Source organism: Pteropus medius, unplaced genomic scaffold, assembly GCF_902729225.1.
Source record: "Pteropus medius unplaced genomic scaffold, Ma_sr-lr_union100, whole genome shotgun sequence".
Taxonomy (NCBI): Eukaryota; Metazoa; Chordata; class Mammalia; order Chiroptera; family Pteropodidae; genus Pteropus; species Pteropus medius.
This window is the reverse complement of record NW_024340701.1, coordinates 12,948,393-12,972,612: the sequence shown is the minus strand read 5'-3', so window position 1 is coordinate 12,972,612 and position 24,220 is coordinate 12,948,393. Positions and strand designations below refer to the sequence as shown.

The window sequence follows — 24,220 nt, the reverse complement described above, 5'->3', positions numbered from 1 at the left end:
AAAAATTGCTGATACTCCGGCTTCTGATACTGCTATGAGTAATAAAGTGTTCTTTGTCTCAGATCTTCTAATAGCATCTATGAAATTGTGACAGGCTATCTTTGTAGTTTGCAAGTAAGGTAAAATTTTAGACCCTTTAAAGTTCTCAAAAGTAGCTAACAGACGTGGGAACAAGAGGTTTTGTTCTTTTTGCCTTAGGATGGCAAATACTAAAGCATATACAAATATATTGAGTATTGCGTGAGACAACTGTGATTTGGAAGTATTCACGATTTCTGTTTTAAATAAAAGTTCCTTTTGCAAAAGAGATTGTCTATTCCGTAATAATAATAATCACAATTCATATCATCTATCGAGCAAACATTACTTCCCTAGCACCTTGAAAAACATTTTGCATCACTTCTTTTCATTTTTAGAATGACCAGTGAAGTAGGACACATCAAGTTCATGCTTTTGACAACCCTACCTTCTTGTTCTTGCTGCAGGCTTTTCAGTCATTACATTCCTTATCCACATGGTAACTCTAACTCTTGCCTTATTTATGTAGAATAGCTGTGGCCTTTGGGGTCTTAGAAGTATCTGGAATTTGAGGTAAAACTTCATGCCTCCATCTTTCCTCCACTGATTATGGCATTTTGCAGAAGGACACTCCTTCTGTCATCACGACAGACCAGAAAGTCAACACTCTGCCAGATTATACATGATTTAACCTTAACTGTCCTTAATGACGTCGGGCCGAAATAAGTCCATGCCATCCCAAATAAACCGAATCCCTCTTTCCCAAGACTCATTCATATCCTGTGGCTGCTGTACAGTAGAAGTATTTTCTGAAGCCAAGTATATTTTGGGGTCAGTTTTCTTGATTTCAGGTTTGAATATTACTAATAATAAGTATTTCTATTTGTCTACCAATTGCCACAAATTGAGTTAGGTGCAATACATCATTTCAATTAGTCTTCATGATAATCCAAAGAAATGAAACTAAGATTCACAAGAATTAAGAAAATTGCAATATAGGATAAACAATAAAATATGGTCATTAAAAGCTTTGGTTCTGCAATCAGGCTAGATATTGATTCAAGTTCTGGCTCTAGCCTCTGCTAGCTTTGATGACTCAATCTCTAAGCCTCAGTTTCCTGTGTGTATAAGGAGATTGATAGTAGTATCTACTTTATAAGAATATTGTGAGGATTTAAAAAATAATGCTCTCATATACTTTGAATAATGTCTGGTGAATAGTAACTGCCAAGAAATACTTGCCGTAATTGTTATATACCCAATTTAAGGTAAAAAGTGAGTGATAGTCCAGTACTTGAACTCAGGATAAGGTTACCAGATAAAATACAGGACACACAGTTAAACTAAATTTCAGGTAAAAAAAAAATGCATAATTTTTTAGTATAACTAAATTCTAAATCTTGTATGGGACATGCATATGCTATAAGTATTCACTCTTTTTCTGACATTCAACTTTAACTGGAGACATTATAGTTTTCTTAAATTTGATAACCCTAACTCAAGGTTAAGGATTTGTTCCAAATCCCATGCTCTGTCCATTGTATAGCATTAAACAAAAATTAGATATTTCTATACTGTCTGCATCGTGTTTATTTTCTTATAAATTTATATTTCCTGTTTTCCTCATTCTTAACGGTCATTGCAAAGTAGTTGAGAGAAGGGAGATGTGAAGAAGTTCAAATCACACAATATTATTGATAGCAGCCCTGGAAGAATTTAAGAAAGTAGATCAAGCTGAATTAAGTGATAAAATGTCAAATACTAACTTTCCTTTGGAAGCCTGCCTTGAGTTCTCCATGTTGGGTTACTTGGCCCTTCTGTGCTCCATACAGTGCTCAGACATATCACTCTACCAGAACACTTCTCACACTTTGAGGGTTCTCAAACATAGGCCATCATCAGAATCACCTGGAAGTCTTGTTGAACCAGAGACTGCTGGGCCCTAGTCTCAGATTCTGATTCAGTAGATTGGGGTGAACCTTGAGAATTTGCATTCTATAAGCTTGAGTATACCAATGCTGTTAATCCAAGGGCCACACTTTGAGGACTTTGCTTCTACTGTAATAGTAGCTTTACTCCTTTGTCCTTTGACTAGATTGTGAGATCTTTGAGGGTTACTCTAATGTTGACTTCCTAAAATTCAATTTTCCAAAACTTAGTTCACCAAAGGTTAGCTCACCATCTCATTGCAGGGTTTGCCTCTGCCCCATCTCTGTTCTGCCCATGTTCTTGCCGTAGCATAAGCCCTGGGGAAGAAAAATGGCTGTGGTGAACTCACCTATATTCTGTATTCGTCAGACAATCTCTGTGACTGGCCCAGAGGTAAGAGAACAGGGTGAGGCAAAGAGAAAAAAAATGGGTAAGGCATATATCCACCACTATATAGAGGTTAAAATAACACACACACTAAAGGGAAAGCACATCCAAACACCTAAATAATGGCAGAGGCAAAAGTAAGTACAGAAGTAAAAAAAAGAGTTTTCTCGTGTGTGTATGTGTGTGTGAAATAGCTTTTCATTAATTTAGTCACTTAGTGAATTAATATAAGTAGACTTTTTTGTTGTTGTTCCTCTATTACTATTTGAAAAAATTGACTTTGATCTTTCCTTGGGGAAAGAATTGTGTCTTGTTTATACAGCCATATTACATTAACCAATACATAGCACTTCTAAGTACTTAATTTTTCATGTGACTGTTGAATAAATAAATTTATAGAGCTCAGTTAGCCATGATATTCTTGAACCTTGTGACTTATGAAGAGGTATTATTTAAATATCCAATTGGAAGGAAATTAGCAGTTTTTCCAGTAAGATGGGCCAAAAAGTGATCATTATAAATTCAGTGCAATATCTCCAAATGAAAAGTACGTCTTCTGGGAGTAGCTTCTGTTCTATGAGAATATGATTCAATAAATTCTAATTTTTCTTCTGGCAACAATTCTTTTATGGATTTGAAGTGCAAAGATTTTATAGAAGTTAGAAATAGCATTGAGAGAAGTTCAAAATCAGGTTGTCTACATTAGTGCCCTGCCTCCTGAAGCTATTGCAATGCAGGTCTTTCTGCTGAACTGGAAAATTTTCTTTAAAGAAAGATGTGTCAAGTCCTTCCCATATAGTTTAGAAGGAAAGTATTATATGATCTGGAAACTTTTAAAAACAAATATCCTTTTCAAAGTCATCTCATATCATACAATCTTATAATTGGAAGGGATTTGAATTATATGGTTAGAGTACACACTTAAAATAGAACTTCCTTTTATATTGTCTATTTTTCTCTCAGGTGGCAGGCAGTTCACTACTGCACAAGACACCTATAAAAGAGGTTTATTTGCAATAGAATTCTTGTTTTGAGCTAAAATCCAGTTTTACTAATACTGTCAAATATTGAAGTAAGTTCATTTAGTCACTAATTTACTTATCTCTTAATATGTACAGTCATCATCATTTCCTGAGCTGGGCATTGGGATACAAAGTTGGAAAGCTATGATTTTTGCTCTCAAAGATCTTATAGCTTACTCAGAAAAGAAACATGGAAACAAGTGATTGTAATACAAAGAAAGATTGATTTTATGATGGTACATACAAGTGTAGTGAGCACTTAAGAAGAGTTTCTAAATCAGCCTTGGGGTTCAGAGAGGCATTATGAAGTAGATAATATTTGATATATAAAGGATAAGTTGCACTGTAGGCAGGAAAACAGAGTGTACAAAGGCCAAGATACATAGAAAGATCACTCTGAGTTCTGGAGCATAGACTGCATATATGTTGGAGGTGGGAGAAAGGGGAAGTTAAAAGTGGAGAGTTATAGAAATGGCGAAACATGAAGTAGGACACATAAGTAGGGGAAGAATATTCAAATGAATTTATTCTTTACACTGTAGGAAGCACTAAAAAGCATTAAGCAAGGAGAAGTAACGATCATATTTTCATATGAAAAAGATAATTTTGGCAATGCCCTATAGATTATATGAGTGTGAAATGAGACCAAATATTTAAGTGAGAAGCTCATTGCAATTGTCCACATTAAACTAGAAAGAATGGAAAGAAGGAAAGATTTCAGATTTATTAACAACTATTTAGAATAACTGATAAAATTTGCTGATTATTTTTTAAGGAAAAAGGAGATGAAACAATATGTCATGTATATTCAAGTTTTGTGACTTAGACTTTTAATCTTCATGGACTAGCATTGGCATCATCAGGGAACTTCTAAAAATTCAGATTCTCAGACCTCGCCCCAGACCTCCTGAGTCAGATTCTGTATTTTCACTGGATCCCCAGGTGATACTTTTGCATATTAAAGTTTAAGAAGTGCTAGCTGAAGCCAAAGAGTGGACAAGAATGCCATTCATTGAAGCACAAAACTCTGGAAGAAAACAGTAGGCTCAGGAGGTGGATGGGTTGTTCAGAGTGGAAGAAGAGATGGGGTAATTTTAGTTTAGGCATATCGAATAGCTTGATTTGTCTTGGAAGATCCAGTTTTTAAAAGCCCTTACACATGCTAGGATGCTAGAGCTCAGAATGGATACCATTCCAGCAACCATCAGCATAGGAAATAGTGGAAATTATAAGATTAGAGGAGACTGCCCAAGAATGTAGGCAGACTAGCAACAAATTACCCTATATTCTGATTTTAGAATCCTAATCATTGGGAAGATAGAAGATATTCAAGTCAGTTTTCTCAATTTGAAACATTTGAGAACAGCCCCGGCCAACATCATGTGAAATAGAACTGCTGAGCTGAACTGATTGAGTCAACTCATCATGTATATATTAAGATAGTTGTGGTTTTAGGCAACTAAGTATTGAGGGTGGTTTATAATACAGCAGTAAATAATAGAAATAATATATCTCCTCAGAATCTTTTTAACAGTCTTATCTTTGGGCAGTTAATTGGACACAGAGAAGATGTCTATTTGAAAATTAATAAACATGCTTACATAAATGTAAATAATGAATGAAGTACCAAATTATGTTACGTTTTTCTGTGGAGCACATTTGTTTGTATCCTTAGTAGTCATTAAAGTTGTGTTCCCCACTAGATTTTAAGCTCCTTGAGAGTTCCCACAACCTCTGAATTTAGCAGGGTGCTCACTATTTCTTTGCTAAGTGATTTGTTAAATTGATAGAGTTTAATTCAGGTTAGTGAGGTATACATTTTAAAAAACTTGTATGCCTTCGTATGAGATGCCAAGGGGGAGAAAGAAGAAAATTCATATCCAATGCTTCCTACCTTAAAACATAAAACTGGAAAGGGAAGACAGATGTTACTAACACCCCACCAGCACAGATGGAGTTAAAAAAAAATGTGTTCTACAAAACTTTTCCAGTTAATCACTCTCTGCGCAAGCATTTCTCTCACACATTTTATGTTCCTTCCATGTTAATGGGGACCAATGTTCCCAAAGTTGATACGCATTGCAACAGCAGGTGTTACCCAGGAAAGGAGGTACTTACTGCATGGTAAAGCCTAATAATAAACAGTTTATTCACCTGGCACTCACTGTGTTAACATTCAGGATGAGCTCATGGTTTGGCAATTGGCATGCTGCTACTCCTAGGGAAAAAAAATCACACTCCTATTTCTCCTATTTCACACTCCTCTGCTTCCTATCCTCCATCCTCATGCACTCTCTTCCTCTACTCCAGTTGTAAATACTAGCAATGACAGTTTTACCACTGTGAGGATTACACCGTAAATTACCAATGGAAAGAGTACATTTTGGGTAGGATACAGAAACGTTGAAAACAGCAGTACCTCAACAGTTTTGCCATTGTCTTTACCCCAGACCCCATCTTCTACCCATCACAATGAAAAGAGGATGTAAGTTTTAGATCTTCTCCTTGAGAAATATATCCATCAACAATATTTTAATATTCCAGTGGAATGTTTCATGAATTTACAGGAGATCCAAGGACTTCCTTTTTATAAGCATAGTCATGAAGGGTTAAAAAAAATTTCTTTGCATAGCATAAGAAACCCTCCCCCCTTCCCAATCTATGCGCTAACCACTTGTCCTGAGTCCTCTTTGACTAGGTCTCATTCTTCACTTTATGGTCTAGCAGTTTCTGAGCCTTTTGGTAGATCATGGAACTTTGTGGCCTCTCATGCCTCAGTGCCTTTGCATATTCTTAGCTCTCCAGGGTTTGCCTGCAACTTTTAAGACTTGGCTCAAATATTAAATCCTCTGAGAATCGTTTCCCACATTTCAGGTCAAATTAGGCTTTTCTTTCTGTATATTCCTATTAAAAGTTATAGAAATGACCATCAAATTGCACTGTAATTGCTAGTTTATGTCCTTACTTAATAGTACTCCTTAAGGGCAGGAACCTTGTTTGTGTAGTTTTTGTATTCTTATGACCTACTATATAAAGACTCACAAACTTTCTGTTCAATAAATGGCTGTAATGTAGCTATTTTAATAGCTTTGTGGGTTCAGATTTCAGATTACGTGGGTCGATACCCTGATTCTACCATTTATTAAGTTGTGTGATTTGAGGCAGACCACATGTTCCTGCAGCTTCCATGACTGTGACTCCAACCAGCTCTATATCTTTGTCTTACTAAAGGTACAAATGCCTGGAAGAGGGCACTAAATTACCTGAATTTAAGTCACCTGGCACCTACTGGCTAACCTGGGAAGGAGAGAAAGATCTGTAATGGGAGGCAGCCATTTCCTTCAGGAACACATGGCTTGGCAGCTCACATAAAAGGAAGGTAAGAATGCAAAGAGGGTGGTTGACAGAGGCTGGGGAAGGGGAGAAGTTATATAATGAGTATAGAGTTTCAGATTTGCAATATGAAGAGTTCTGGAGTATGATGGTTGTGACAGATGTACAACAATATGAATGTATTTACTGTCACTGAACTGGACACTTTAAAATGGTCAAGACAGTAAATTTTCTATTATGTGTATTTCATTACATTTTTAAAAAATTAAGATAAGGAAAAAAGAATGCAAATATCAAGGGGGATATTGGCAGTCAAAAAGTGGTAAATGTCCATATCATGGACCAAAGGAAGAAGTGCTAGAAAACACTTTTAGCTTTGGAGAAGCCAGGGTACTTTGCTGCTGTGTGGTCTTGGCAAATTGCTTTACCTCTCTGAGGCACAGTAAAAACAGATTGTTCCTGGTCAACCATTATTGTTTCTGCTGCCTGATCCTGTGAGGCTCTTCCGGTTTCCTTTGTTTACCAGGCCTACTTTTTCAAACTTCTGTCGACAGGGTGGGGTCTTAAAACTTCTCAGTAAATTCTTTTTTTGCTTAAGATTGCCAGAGTCTGTTTCTTTTGCATGTAACGAAGAACCCTGAGTAATAATTTTATTTAAACAAGTCTCTAAGGAGACAGCATGAGAGAGACAAAGAGGAGAAAACACCCAGAATAAGATTTAGGACACTTGTAAAGTTTTCTCATCCCATGTAGAGAATTTCTCTAACAGAAACACCTCTAATTTATTGGAAGATCTGAAATTTTATTTAAATAAAGTTTGTGTAAATCATCCTTTAAGATTATCATATTTCAAAATTTTCATATGCTCTTCTATGCCTTTGCCGACATTTTCCACCATCTTAGTAGGTAACAAACTTGTCTTCAGTGTTGTTTACACTCCATGTCACTGACCCAACTGTGATTTTCATGAGAAAATAGACCACATATTAAACATACGTATACCCTTAGCACCTAGGAAGTTGCCAGAATCTAGTAGGTCAATAATAAAAGAATTAATGAAGGAAGAGAAAACTGAATGAATTGCTTAATATAGTCATTCTGGTCTGGAGAACTCTACCAGATTCTGTTCACCTCTTGATTGATTTCTCTTTCCCCCTCAAGCTTTCTGGACTGCAGACATTCTTTTTGAAGTCCCATAACCACAGTCAACATTTGCACCATGGCTAATAAATTAGCATCACTTTGAAAACAAAAACGATTCCAGTTTGCAATTGGAATGTGGTTTTGAATTAGAAAGGGCAGGGGTGTTACTTGCCCTGAGGCCTGGAAATTTTCTTGGTGTTTTATTAGGTAACAATTTCTGTTTTTCCTGGATTTGCTGGTCACTAACTAGCCCCTGGGAGCCTGAATGAATGCCAAGAGTTTAAAACACACACACACACACACACACACACACACACACAGACACACACACACACCCACCCACCCACCTCCCACTCTCACTCGCCATGCATCCTGCTACCTAGAGACCAAACAACCTCTTAACCAAGAAGTATCTACTATTGAAATTAGAGGGATCTATGATTGTAATTCTGAGCATGAACTTCTTAAAGGAAAAAGGTAAGCAGAAGTAGGTCAGTGTTAATGACGTGGCTAAAAGTTGGTACCAGGTTTCCTTCCTGCTGGCCTTTCTTGTGGGAAAGTCCTAGAAATGACGGAAATAGACATATTTGTTTCTCATGATGACTCTTACCTTAAAAACACGTATTTCACAGAGTCAACCAAAAAATAAGTTCTCTCTTCAGTGATTGTATAAGATTCCAGAAAGCAGCACTAATTTTCAGAAACTTTAGGAGTGATTTGATGCTACAGTCTTGTTACTTCTTAAAACCTGTATTGGGCTTCCCCATGAATCATCCCTCCTGTTGTTTTGGAAACCAGAGCAGCTCTGTGTCCTGAAATGTAGTGTAGTGGTCAAAGCATTAACTCAGGCCTTAGATTTAGGTAGTCCTCTTATCTCTACCTTTTACAGACTGATGACTCTAGATAAGACAGTTAACTACCTCAGAGCTTTGGTTTCCTGGTTTCAAGGATGTTGATGGCTGTCTTACTTAGCTACCTACCTACCTATGCTTTTAAAAGCCAAAGAGGATGCAAAGTCAAAGTGTATGATAGGCAGAAAGACATCACAGTGGAAGAGATAACAAGAATATAATGAGAGCGAGGAAAGGCTATTTTTCCTTTTACTCCCCAGTTGATCTAACAACCTTCAGAAAACCATTGCATCTTCACAGTGAGGCTATAAGAACGGAGCAGAGAAACAAACCCAGGCTTTGATGACAGACTTTCTTTCAAATCATTCAAGGAATCTATCTCTTCTCTGAATCTCAATTTCTCCATTTGTAAAATTATTGTGATGATAATACCTACCTTAACAGGGTTCCTGTGGTGGTTAGAAGAAATAATAGAATGAAACTGTGCCTGAAACATGGGAGGTCATTGGTTTTAAGTTTCTCTGTCTCTCTCCTTTTAGGATTTTAAGGGCGTTGGGACAAGAGAGACTGATAAAAAATGGTGGAAATTTTGCAATGTGTTACCTATGGTCTTTAGAGAAATTTGCCCAATTGATTTTGACTGTTACTGGTCAAAATTGAAGAATACTAAGGAGTTTCTTGGTGAAATCAGAAAAGTGGCAAAAAATATATATATTCTGTAAGAGAAAAATAGTAACATCAACAATAAATTAGATCATAGATATGCAAACTCTTTTGAAAGATATAGCAGTTTTATAGCTGAAGTCTCTGATTCTAACCTGATTAAATGTATTCACATAGTTAAAAAAAAAAAAAAAGTGACCCCCCATGTTAAAAAATATCGGTCAGGTAACAGAAACAGAAAAAAAAGAGTTATGTAAGTGGCCAGTGGCAGAGCCCATTTTAGTTTTTCTGTTTAATGAAAAATTATTGGCAGAGGGACTACAAGTATTATGGTCCCATTAAGGGACTACTACACTAAGTTGCCTACTGTAAGACTAACACCCCTGTGTTAGATAACTTAGTAGGCAACTTAGTGTAGTAGTTAGTAGCACTGCTATATTGTAATGCAGACTGAGGTTTAAATTTTGGTTCTGGCATTTACTAGTAGGGTACCCTGGGCCGGACTACTTAACTTCTCTAACCCTCAGTTCTCTAATCTGCAAAATGAAGATGTAATATCATACCCAACTTATAGAGCTATTATGAGGATTAAATACCAGAATATATTTAAATTACATAGCAAAGCAATTGATATCTAGAAAATACTCATTAAATATTAGCCTTTTTATTGTTATTTGAACTTGCTTACATTAAACACTAGTATCATTCACTCTTCTGGGTTTGATTGCTTTTGAGGAAATTTCTTGACTTTTCCAGGTTGGTCTGGCTATAGAGAAGAAATGCAATGATTATTACTAAGGTCTATATGATAATTATACTTCTCATTATAAATGTAAAGATTGCCATTCTGGTTTACCTACCATTTTCTCTGATAACTTTCTCTACAATATCTATGCAGGCTAATATATGTAGGTAATACCTGTAATAACATAGGGTTGACAAACATCAGATTTCTAAGTTGATATGGGTCAAATTCTGATCTGTGTTGAATTCACCATGGAAAACACCTCTTAATAGGCCTTCTGGAAGTCAGTAAATTGGCAGCTCCAGGCTGTACCCTGAAAGGATGGACCATAGATACCATCGAAGAGCAATTCAGAGGGGAAATTTGGTGAGGTCATCATGGTTTTATCTCGCTGGTTCAGGAATTTCAATTCATTAGTTCATTAGACTAACTTCTAAAAAAAGTGTTTCTTGAAACTTAACATGCATCCAGAATCATCTAGAGAATTGGTTAGCACTCAGATTACTGGGGCCCAACCCCAGATTTATGGACTCTGTGGGTGGGGCCCAATAATTTGCATTTCTCACAGATTCTTAGGTGATGCTGATGCTAGTCTGAGGACCACATTTTGAGAATCACTGTTCTAAAGTGAATATCTAAGTGAATATCCATTTCAGGATAATCATTTTTTTTTTTTTTTAATGTGCAAACATTTGTTGAGTGTCTGCCATGTTTAAACACCATGCTGGGCTTTGGATATACAAGAATAAGCACCTACTAGGAGACAGATAAATAAACTAGAATTCCAGTAGCTGAAAAATTAGATTGGCAAGCCAATTAAATTACTTCATTTGGCTAGTATCTCTTCTCAAGGAGCACCTACATGGGAATTCAATCATTGAGTAGCTTGTTTGAAAATTCTAGGACTTTGAGTGGTACTAAAGAGCAGGGCCATAGTAGGGAAGTAATATTTATATTTCTCTATATACTTTTCTGACCTTCAACCTGCTACTTTCTTATTTTCCCAAAAGGAGCTTTTAGTTTCATTAGTCAGATTGGGTCTTTTTTGTGGGTATTGTGTGATTAAAAATCCCATGTGTGGCTCTATTTCTGTTCCTACATTTTCCTTCCGTGCATTTAAATGGGTAAAGTAAACCAAGGCTTGCTTCCTTAGGACACATCATGCCACCTTGATGTTAGGCTAAGAGAATGGAAAGGCCTTCTTTGTCTTTGAGGCTATATAGCAAGTGTTCCAACTCAGAATCACCAGAGCTTTACACTGTGACATTGAGAACCATTTCAGTTCATTATAACATATTTCCCATTTTTCCATTTAAAAAAAATACACGCTTTGTTTTTTAGAGAAGTTTTAGGTTTATAGAAAAATTAAAGGGTAGAGAGTTCTCATATATCATCTTGCCTGCACTATCAATATCCTGCACCAGAGTGATACATTTGTTACAATTGATGAAACTGCATTGACATATTATCATCCACAATCCATAGTTTTACATTAAGGTTCACTTTTGGTAGTGTACAGAATGTACAATATTTAAACAAATGTAGCAGTGTCGGGCCTGGATGTACTTGGATGGGAAACCACCTAGGAAGACCAGATGCTTGCTACATGGGTAAAAAATTAAATAAGGAATTTTAAGGTCCTTGCAATCTGTGAGGTCAACCAAGGGTTCCCTTGCCTAAAAAATAAAAAAATTAAAAATAAACAAACAAATGTAAAATCACATGTATCCACCATTATAGTATCATACAGAATCGTTATACCCTGAAAATCCTCTGTACTATTCATACCTCTCTCCCCACTAACTCTTGACAATTACTGAGCTTTTTACTGTCTCCATAGTTTTGCCTTTACCAGCATGTCATAGTGTTTGAATCGTCACTATTAATTTTTATCTGTTCAGATGCTTCGAGAACATTATAGGTGATTTTCAGAAAATATCGCAGGCATCTCTGTGTACCATAGATATGTCTTCCAGAAGAACATCTCCATAATGAGGAAAGATGGTTGGCCACTAGTCCATATCCAAAGGTCTTGTTGAAGAAGATATATTGTCAAATTCTTAGACTCTAGAGAAAATAACTAACCTCAGAGGAGGCCACCAGTGATCCTCTCCATGCTTAGAGCTTCCACCACAATGGATACTATTTTCATTAGAGTACAACTTGGAAAATGGAGACTTTGAGGACATCTCTTAGATTTTAAGGACTAAAATAGTGTTTAATAATTTTGGTTTCATAGACTCATTAATATAAAGTTATGAAACCTCTCCCAAAAGAGATACGTATCCACAATTCAGGGACTTCACTGAAACCTAAAGACCACTGGCCCAATGTAAAACAAAGCAAATGAACAAACTAAAAAACCCTACAGGATCAATGTCTGTCTCTGAATGGATAACATTGTCTAACTCACCTGGAATGTGATTAACTGTCAATCCAATATGGCTGTCTTACCCCCATTAAAATAGATGGTGATTGGTTGTCTTGGTGCAATTCGAAGGTCAAATGACTTCAGGAGAATTATAAAACACATTCTCAGCTGTTGCTAAAATAGCCTCAAGTCTCTGATCTGTTGTGCATTAGGGACTAATCATTGAAATTTCTAACCATGCCAGAAACTTGATTTAAAAAATAAATTACTTTTCAATTGTAGTAGACATACAAATATTATATTAGTTTCAGGTATACAATAGTAATTAGACATTTATATACCTTATGAAATGATCACCATGATAAGTCTAGTACTCCTGTGCCACCATACAGTTATTACAATATTATTGACTATATTCTCTATGCTGTACATTACATTCTGTGACTGCTTTTATAACTGGCAATATGTACTTCTTGATCTTTCACCTTTCTCACCCATCCCCACCCTGTCCCCATCTGACCACCATCAGTTCTGTATCTGCGAATCTGTTTCTGTTTATTCATGGTTTTTTTTTTTAGAGTCCACATATAAGTGAAATCATATAGTATGTGTCTTTGTCTGACTTATTTCCCTTACCATGATGCCATCTAGATCCATCCACATTGTCACAAATGAAAAGATTTCATTCTTTTTTAGAGCTGAGCAATATTCTATTCTATATACATAACACATCTTTATGCATTCATATATCGATGGACACTTAAGTTGCTTCCATATCTTGGCTATTGTAAATAATGCTTCGGTGAACAGAGGAGTGTGTATGTCTTTTTGAATTAGTGTTTTCAATTTTTTTTGGATAAATCCCCAGAAGTGGAGTTGCTGGGTCATTGATACAGGACAGGGCAAATTCTCCAGAGTGTAGGTGGACAGAGAACAAGACCTGCACTGAGAGAAGAGGGTCCTTCGGTGGAGAGGGTAGAAAAGAATTCAACACACACGCTGAAGTTAGAGTCAAAAGGAAAGTTTATTAGAAAAGGGGTAACACTCCACAGAGTGTGGTCTCCTCTCAGAGGCAGAGAGTGAGAATGTCAGAGAGACATGGCCAGAGAGACAGAAGGACCGAGAAAAAGACATTGAGAGGGATCCTTTAGTTCCTGCGAGTTACAGTTTAAATCGTTTACCCATTCCTTTGATACAGACATACAGCGAGGAAAGGGAAGGGGAAGAGTATGTAGTATGAAAAGGTAAGAATTTGTAGCGTGAAAGGCCTGCTGGCAGTTCCCAGTCTTTATGCCATAGGTTTCCTATGGTTTTAGCCATGGGGAATGGATGATTTTATTTGTGTATGGCAGCCACTTAAAGACTTTTTTCCTGTTTCCCCTTTGACAGGTGTGGGGAAATGGGTTGTTTGCTATTCCAGCAGAAATCCTCCTTTGTTCTACAGGTTTCCTCCTGGTCTGGCTGCAGGTTTCCTCCTGGTCTGATCAGCACATTGCAGTCTCTGAATGTAGCTTGATTGAACATTTTAATTCTCTTGTCTCCTCCCTACATTAATATTATGCCAGAAACTTTTCAAGTGGTTTATTAACATATTTCTTCAAATACTGGTTCTTGGAAATACATGAGTCCTCTTATTATTTATGTTGCTAGAGAGCAATATATGCCATAATATAGTTACGTTTCAACTTTGTTTCATGTGGTTCTAAGAAAATTGAGATGCCCTAGATATATGTATTAGTCATGAATATTCTCTCAGAACTTCTCCAGTCATCTCTTATAGATGATAACTGTTAGGTAGGTTTTTCATTCACCACATAGTCGTTGAGGCCCCATTCAGTGCAGGCCCTGGACTAGATGCTTGGAGTATGGTGATAGAACAAGCTGAGATAGTAGAAACAGAGTGGAATGTGGAACTAGAAACATAAAAATCCAAATTCCACTTGTGGATCTTACTATTTTCGATCTTAGCCAACTTAGTGTCTGTCTTTTAACTTAAATTTCACCATCTGAAATAAAAAGGAGTAATAATGAATATCTGACTATCCAGTAGGGTGGTTATGAAGATTATGTTGCAGAGTCTGACTGACCTATTTTATATTGGGTTTTCGGGGTTTCCTGCTCTCAAAAGGAAACATTTATTTTCTATCTTGTTCCACAGACAAAGTACCTCGGTGTAGTTGCAGTGAGAGTTTACTTTTACATACATTCGTTGCTGTGAAGATACTCCTCTCTGTTATTTTAGGACTTTCCTCATATGCATCCAGCGTACATACTTCAGGGAAGAGTAGGATTCTTTTCCTATTATTACAAGCAAAAAAAAGTCTTTTGCCAAGAATTTAGCTCTGATATGCTTGGCACAGCAAAGCAACAGAGAGAGAAATGAACGGTCACTGCAATTATAAATGGGTTATTCCACCGTACTTTGGAAGAATAGATTTCAGGCAAGGCTGCTGCGTGAGATTGGGGGAGGGGGCAGTGTACAACTGACTCCATTCAAACATGGGAACAAACCCTTCTAAGAATGACTACAGAATGAAACACCTGCCACCCAATTCTTCACATAAAAGTTTGGCAGAAATACAGTGGGTAATTTGGAACAACTTTTATATTCCAAGTTAAAGGAACTGAATGAGAGAATGACACAGATGAATCTCTGAGAATGAACTTTTATAACTCCAACTGCTACTTAAAACCAATAGAAAAGTCAGAGTTCAGAACTCATCTTTTCTATTTTTCATCTCCAAAATATGTTTTTCTTTTGTATCAAGATTTAGATTGGCCACTTGAAATATTACAAAATTCCGGCTGGGACCCTGGCCCTTCAGAACTAAGCTCTCCTCTTTTCTCAGCTGTTGGCATCATAATCCCAAACCATTGGCTCAGATTCTCCCAGTCCCCGGGACTATTATTTTTGCTTCTTCCCTCTTTTCTTCTAACTCTTCCTTCTTTCCCTCTTTTTTCTCTTTTGTCTCTTTTTCTTCTGTTTTTTGATTGGAGTATAATTTTCAACAATAAAATGCACAGATATCAGATGTATAATTCAGTTAGCTTTGGTGAATGCAATTACTAGTGCAATACACACACCTATCAAGATACAGAACACTGTCAGCTTAGATAACTCATTTTGTTCACTCCAAAGCTATCCCAGTTGCCCTGAAAATAACCAATGGCAATCAATGTTTTGGGTACTTTCTTCATAGATTCGCTTTACTGGTACTAGAGATTTGGATAGATGAAATTATGTTGTATATACTCCTTGTTTCTGGTTTATATTATTTTTGGAATTCATCCACATTGTTGCATGTATTAGTCATCTTTTGTTTTATTGCTAAATAATTTTATAATGTGTGTGTGTGTGTATATATTCAGCACGACATATTTATCCTCCTATCAAGGAATATTTGGGTAGTTTTCAATTAATGTGAATAAAACTTCTGTGAACATTCCCTAAATATACTTTATAATTTTATTACATATAACTTTCTTTTTCAAATGCTTATTAGTGTAAATATGCAATAAATTATCTGTATTCTGAGATGTGCTCTATTATTTAGTATAGTTGCTCTGTAGATTCCTGAAGGTTTTCTATGTATATTGTCTGCAAATGATGACAGTTTTACTTCTTTCATTACCCAGTGCAATACTCAGTAGAAACAGTGAGAGCCAACACCCTTATCTTGCTCCTTCCCTCAGGGGAAATAATTCAGTCTTTCTTTATTAAGTGTGATCATTTGTGCTTTTTCTCTAGATGCCTTTTATCAGGTTTAGGAAGTTTCTTTATATTCTTTGTATGTTATGAGTTGTTTTTTTTTTTTTAAATCACGAATTAAGGTTGAATTTGGTTAAATATTAAATCTATATCCATTGAAATAATCATAAAATTTTTCTTCACTATGTAATCACAATTTTGTGATTTACAGCGATTGATTGGTTTTTAAGTTTTAAACTACTTGCAATCCTGGGACAAACACCTCTTCTTATGATGTACTAAAATTTTCCTATTTTGCTGGATTCAGTTTGCTAATACTTCACTGATGACTTTTATGTGTACCTTCATGAGGGATATTGGTTTATAATTTTATTCCTTGGATTTGTCTGGTTTTAATATCAGATTTATGGTAGCCCATAAAATGACATGTGTTCAATTTTTTTCTCTTTAATGAAAGACTGTAATATATTAATGAAAAGACTGGCATTATTTTTTCCTGAAAAATTTGATAAAATATAACAGTGAAATGATCTTAATTGGTGTTGTCCTTGTGGGAAAATTTTTGTTAATGAACTTATCTAATAGATTAATTTTTATTGTCATTGCCTTATTACACAGGTTTTATTTCTTTCCAGAGATTTGTACATGATTTCCTAGTTGTCAGATTTGTTGGCATAAAATTGTTTCATAATAGTTCCTTATTCTTTTTCTATCTGTAGCAATTGGATTAATGGAATAACAGCCTGTCTTTCATTCATGGTGTTGATAATTTGTGCCCTCATGCTGTCTCTCTTTCAATTTCATCATTATAATTAGGATCAAATATATAGATATGTTCAGGAAATAACCCTTGGTTTTGTTACCGGAGAGTGGGGTCCTCTCCCAGCGTGTTTTCCAGGTTCTTGATGTGTTGAACAAAGAATTGAGCAAGACATCGAAATACAGTAGAAAAGAAAAGTTTTATTAGAAAGGAAAGTACACTTCCAGAAGTGGAAGTGGGTCTGAGCAAGGGAAGCTGTGCCTCAAAAAGCCTGGTAACAAAGACTTTGAGGTTTTTAACCCTTTTTACTGTGGGTGGTTACTTTTCTTAGATGAGTGGGCTATCTTGATTGACAACTAAGATTGACAGGACTCAGTGATTTATCATTTTGCTTTCTGCACATGTTTGTTCCCAGAATTCAGTCTGTTATAATGATATTAATTAACTTCCGGGCATATGCATCATATAATGATGGTATAATGAGACTCAGGTGAGTTGAAGGTCGTTGGGGGTCTTCATTGAGCAGGTGAGAGTGACTGGGTTAAACTGGTACCTAAATCTCTGCCTACAGGTTTCTTTGTGTGAGTTAAAAAAATGCCTCTGGCTTGCTTAATTGTGGGTGGGTTAGGGCAGACCTCTTTTAAGATAGGATGACCTCAGTGTCTTTGCAGGCAGACCCGAAACCCCCTAACTTTCCTGCCTACCTTTTATCTAAGAGCCATGAACCCCCTTATTATTAGTATGGATGCTGAGGGACAGGAGGTCTCTTCTTCCATATCTGCTTCCTGCTGAGAATGGTTGTAGTCCCTGCCTACAGGGGTTTCATGGAGCTCTTTCCCTTCCTGTCTCAGTCAGGGTGGGGTCTTGGGTTTCCTGCTGAAGTGCCACCTCAGTCCCTAGACAAAGAAAAGATACAAACTCATTATTTAAATCATATATCTATTAATTTCTATTATTGATTTGCCTATTAAGTGAGTAAAGGGAAACAGGCTTGGTTAATATGTTTCTTGAAGAATAAAAAGAAAGACCTTTGGCTTAAAGTCCCCTCCCCCCTCAGATTCTAAGGGCTCTGCCTGTCTTAACACCATTTCTGCTTAACAATGGGCTGATGACCCTTGTCAGTAGCCAGAGGATCTGAGTTGCCAAGGCAATTATCAAGATTTGAGGGAGAGGACCTTTTCCCAAAGAAAGTAGAGAAGAAAATTTAACTAGGTTTACTAAAAAGATTAACTCTGCAAGAGATGTCCTATTTCATTTCCTGCTAAAAGATTAAGAATTTACAAGTGATGTCCCCTTTCAGTTTTTTCGATTTGTCTATTTTTATATCATTAAATTTTGTTCATATCTTTATTATTTCTACCTTACTATTGCTTTAGGTTTTTTAAAAAAAACCCTAGTTCTCTAAGTAGATGTTTAAGTTATTAATTTTAGAGCTTTATTCTTTTCTAATATAAGATTTAAAGGTATAAGTTTCCCTTTAAGCAATGTTTCAGCGGCTCGTTACAAATTTTGATGTTTTATAGTTTTATTATCATTGAGTTACAAATATTTTCCAAATTTCTTTGACTCATGAATAATTTAGAATTATGTTGTTTAATTTTCAAGTATTTCAGAAATTTTCAGACTGGCCATAAAGCAAATATCAATATCTTTAGTAACATTGAAATAATACAAAGGATGTCCTCTGATGAAAATTAAGAAATAAAAGAAGAAATTTTTTTTGTTGTTTTTTGTCAACTTTCTTCATGAAGTATTGAAAAAAAAATGAGTTTTGAAATCTTCAACTGTGTGGATTAATTTCTCCTTTCTTTTCCACTAAGTATTTTTTCATGTATTTTGAAGCTCTGTTATTAAGTTCATGCATATTTAAGATCGCTCTGTCCTTTTGATAAATGGACACTTATCATGATAAAGTATCTCCCTTCATCCCTAATAATACTCTTGTCCTGAAGTGTCCTTAGTCTGTTATTAATATAGCCAGTCTAGCTTTCTTTAAATTAGTGTACATGATAATATCTTTTTACATTATCTGTGGCATTATATTTTCAGTGCATTTTTTTTCTTTAATAATTTTAATTTTTCAATTATAGTTGGCATATGATATTATCTTAGTTTCAGGTGTACAACATAGTGATTGGATATCTATGTAACCTTACGAAGTAATCACCCCAATAAATCTAGTACCCCTCTGACACTGTACATAGTATTACATTATTATTGACTATATTCCTTATGTTATACTTTATATCTTCATGACTATTTTGCAAATACCAATTTTTACTTCTTAATCCCTTCTCTCTTTTCACTGATCCTCTAATCTTCCTCTCATTTGGTAATCCTGAGAATGTTCTCTTTATCTATGAGTTTGTTTGGGTTTTGTTTATTTTTTTCTTCAGTTTGCATATGTACATGAAATCATATGGCATTTGTCTTTATCTGACTCCACTCAGCACAATACCCTCTAGGTCCTTCCTGGAATATCTCAGAGCATTTCTTGAATACAGTATTTACTAGAATTTTCTTTTTCATACAGTCTGATAATATCATTCTTTTAATTGGGGTATTTACCTCATTTTTATATAACATAATTGTTGATATGATTGAGCTTAGATAGACTATCTCATGTTTTCTAGCAGTCCCACCTCTTTTTGTTCTCTTTGATTTTTTCTTGCCTTCTTTCAGTACAATTAAGTATATTTTAATATTTGATTTTATCTTCATTATTGGCTTTTAATCTACTCTTTAATTTTTTTAATTTCATAGGTGGCAATTTTTATTTTGTTTGATTAAAAATTATTAGAGTGACACTGATTAATAAAATTTCATAACTTTCAAGTGTACAGTTCAACAGTATGTTGCATATATATTGCATTATGTGTTCACCACCGAAAATTAGATTCTCTTCCATTGCAAAATATTTAACCCCTTTTACCCTATCTAATCCCCTCCTTTTTTTTTTTTTTTTTTTACCTGTGGTAACTTTTCATTTGAGTTGGTTTTCTAGGATTTCCAATATACCACTTTACATATAATACAAGAACCTTATCTTACACTTGATTCCTTTCCATCATTTGCACTATTCTAGTTATACACTTTATTTCTACAATTATTATAAATTCCATAATACATTGTTATAATTTTTGCTTTAGATGATCACTAATCTTTTAAAACATTTAAAAATGAAAATATTTTTACTTTTACCTACATGTTTACCATTTTCAGTTGTCCTTTGTATAGATAGGAAGTTCCAACTATTCTCTCTCTTTTTTTTTTTTCTCTTAGTCTGAAGAACTTCCTTTAATAGTTTTTGCTGTGTTGGCCTACTGGATAGAGTCTCTTGAGTATTGTTGGGCTGAAAAGTTTTATTTTTGTAGGATAAACTTAGTTCTAGGTTCAGGACCCTGAGACCTGCCTCTTACTATACAATCTCTGTCAAGCTCCTTTAAGGACACAATCCCCGCTCAGTGGAGCCACACCATGGCATATATAAGAGGAGCTCACACCTCCTTCAATCCATTACGTCCCGAGCTTGCTTCATTGCAACTGTTATTTAATTTAGTCTTTGTAATGTCACTCAACTTGTAGAATTCCATTAGCTAAATGTCCTTACTAAATATCATTATTCAGTATAAATTTATGCTTTGATCAGTAAATCTTTTTGAGTTCCTAATACGTGCAAGACCCTGAACAAATTGCCTAGTCAGCATGGTAAAACTAAGGAAATAAGAGCCATTGGATTAGAGTATTGATCTGGGTGCTAGTCCCACATCTTTCTATAACTAACTTTAGATTAGTCCCTCAATATCTTTGAGCCTTGGTTTACTCATTCTTTCCTCATCTGTAAAATGGAGATAATACATATTTTATGAGATTGTTGTGAAACTAACTAATGATATAGAAAAGTGCCAAATCCACCACCTGAACCCAATAAATCATTGCCAAATCTGAATGAGTCACATAAACACGATGTGAGAATGCTAAAAGTTACTTACATAGAAGGTGTCAAGATGAATTATAACATATTGACTGGACTTCTATACAGACACAAACAACTTCTGGGAACTTATAGAATGGATTTAGGGAAAGCAAAAAATGATTTGAAAATGGTAGTTTTAAGTAAAATCCCAGTAGGGTGGAGATATAGAGTGGTGATGCTGGGAAGAGTTTAAATAACATCTCATCCAATTCAATGTAACTTCATTCTGCTCTATGTTATTTGAATTCCTTTGAAGTACTAAATTCTAATAATTCAGAAATTTAAAAAAATCCTTTCAAAGAACTCACAAGTTAATGAGAAACAAAGTAAAAAAAAAAAAAATAGTAAAACAGGATAGCATTATATCTAGATGTTCAGACTCTGATACTAAACTACCTGAATTAGAATCCTTATTTCACCACTTACTAGTTAAATGACACTTGGCAAACTGCTTTACCTCATTATGAGTATTTCTCAAGGTAAGGCTAGATACTGTTAAAGACAAAATCTCAGTGGTTTAACATAACAGAACTTTACTTCTTATTCTTATGAAATTCAAACAATGGTGTGGCTTGAGTAGGATGGGGAAGCTCTGATCCGCACTATCACTCGGGCCCCAGGTGAATGACGATTCCCAGGGCATTGGCATCCAACTAAGAGATGGGGGAGAGAGAAGGTGGAGTATCAGCCCAGAGGTTTGTATGATATCCTTGGAGTGGAGGACATCATACTTACATTCTGTTGGCACGGAGGACAGGGAGATAGGAAAAGGTAGTTCAAATACGTGCATAGGCAGAAAGGAAAATAAGATCTGTAAACAGCCAGCCACTCTGTGTTATACTGTGTCTCAGTTTTCCTATGTGTGAAATCAAAATAACAACATCTATCTCAAAGAGCTATTGTAGAAGTTCGATGAAATAATGTACATAAAGTGCTTACTTAACCCAGTGCCTGACTCATGATAAATGCTTGTTAAATGTTAGCTGTTTCTACTCTAAGTGCTATGACAAAGGTAAATGGTAGATTCAGCGTAAAACAAAGAAAGGTGTAAGCAACTGAAACTAGGATATCAGGTAAGACTAAATCCAGGTTGATGGGGCTGTGACTGTCAGTTGAGTGGGTTTCCTGAAACAACCAGATGGAATGCACACAACTGCGTGGTGCAATTGCAAAACTTCAGGGTCAGCTATCTGTTCTGCAGGACCTTCCTCCTGCATTTTAGCTCATTTTCACCCCAGGTTAAAATAAAGAAAATTGCTAATTCTAAAAAGACCTTTTCAGATAGGAAGCAAATTTTAATCATTGTGAATTATCTGCCGATATGTTGAATTTAACTTTTGTTGAGATCCAGCCTACAATATTTATGTAGCAAAATGCAATATTTTCAAGCCAGTCATGGGTATGCAAAACTGTAATGTGCTATGTTTCGCTACTTTCACTTATTGTTATTTTAAAGTCCTATTCTCTCTTGCAGCAGAATGTGCTATCTTGGTCTATTTCATGTAAATTCAGTCATTTCAGGTTTAAATTCAATCTATTTATAATTATCTCCTCTTTCCTTGTCCTCTTGGGTGAGATCTAAATTTCTAGGATGTTTATAGGCAATTCTGGCATTGGGAGAAGCAACTGAGCCCTTGTGGCTACCAAATGTATATTTGTCACAGTATATGATCCTGCCCGTATCTTGTGTGTTACATTTCCCACACTGGCATCTGCTGGAGTTGAGGGGCAGTGGGAGTGGGGTGGGCGTTATATGTTTCTGTTTTCCCAGGCCAGTGCCAGTTATACCTACTATCCTCACATCCTGCCTAGTTACTGTCACCTTTTACTCTCAAAATTTCCCTACCTTGGAAAATAACTTATGTGGTTATTCTGGTTGAAAGTTTGTATTGCCACTTGGCTTCTGATCAGCAGTCTGTGGCCACTTTCAGTTCCAAGTATACTTGCTGTGACTTTGATACCCGTTAAGCTCTGCCTGCTCCCCAACTTTCTACTTCTTAGGAAGACTTGGCTGCTTCCCCACTCCCTTCCATTCCACTCCAGTGCAAGGGGATACTATATCTCAAGGACCTGGGCTCTCTCAGTTCTAAAAACTCGACACAGTTATCTCCAACTTCCTTGAGTCATTTAATTTTTGTCAAGCCTCTACTTCTCAGTGTTCCAAGTGAAAGTGACTCAGAGTTCCATCCTCTCTGAGTCCTAACTGTTTGAAGCACATGGGAGCAAAGATGAGATGCTCCTTTGAGAGAGGCCCTCTAGTAAGTGAAATCATTAGCACTTAATTTCTTTCTTTCTCTCCAAACTTTCTCTCTTCTCTCCTGGCCCAAGAAAAAGGCAGGAACCAGCTTTATAGGGAGGCTTTAAGTATAAGAAATGGAAATCAAAGGTAAGTATTACAATTATAATCAAAGCAGATATAAGCACCACAAAACAAACCAAATGAAAATTGTATTTAGGGGAAGGAGATTCTATGTTTTGTTGAAAGTAAAGAAAGATAAGTTAAATTTTTTTTTCATGGGGAAAGTAGTTATGAGTCTTGAAGTAAATTTGGTTTGAATCTTAGTAACTGTCAAGTAATGCATTCTTGGTCATTGTGAGTAGATGCAAGGCTGTGGGAAAACACAAGATATGTTCAAATGAAGGGACACAGAGTAGGGCTGAGAAGTTAGAATGGGGTTTAAATTGAGACAGAAATCAGGTTACATCGTACCTCTACCATTTATCAACTCTGTGACTTTGACATTACTCTAAGCCTGGGTTTCTTCATTTTTAATTGGGGGTTGTAATCTTTATTGCACAGATTATTTTTAAAATTAAATAGTTAATTAATATAAAGCACATAGAATATGCTTGGTAAATAATTATTTTTTTAATAGGAAATTGTTGTTAATAGGGAATAATAACCAGTTTTTTTTTAGTAGGTATAGTTTTGTCGTTAATGGTTGGGCAAGATAGATGTTAGTAGGAGGATAGAGAAAATGATTTATTAAGTTTTGTTTAAACTGAGTCTTAACAGTACTTATGACCAAGAATCTGGACTCTGCTTGTCTCCTAGGGCACTGTGGTTCAGAGCTCTGGTTAAAATGTGAAGCCACAGCACATTTTCCTGTCACTGGTCTCTCATGATTATCTTTTCCTGCAGGACAGATGAAAGACTCCTTAAGTGAGTCCTAGATCCCTTTCCAGATAAGCTATAAATGACATTTATTCTCCCAAGCATGTCCTATTGACCAACCAATGTCTTCAATCAGATCTAAACGTGTTGGAAAAAGGTTTTAAAAAGGTCTCTCATGTCAGTGTGGAAGACAAGATC

General features: G+C 35.8%; 1 long non-coding RNA gene across 2 annotated transcripts in view; it reads left to right on the top strand.

Moving 5' to 3' along the window:
- The first annotated feature begins 6,522 nt into the window (after window positions 1-6,522).
- Window positions 6,523-24,220, top strand: part of LOC120621921 (uncharacterized) — a 145,160-nt gene continuing 127,462 nt past the window's right edge. For both annotated transcript variants that reach the window (XR_005658345.1, XR_005658346.1), the window contains exon 1: window positions 6,523-6,735. This is a non-coding gene — a long non-coding RNA (uncharacterized LOC120621921). The remainder of the gene's footprint in view (window positions 6,736-24,220) is intronic.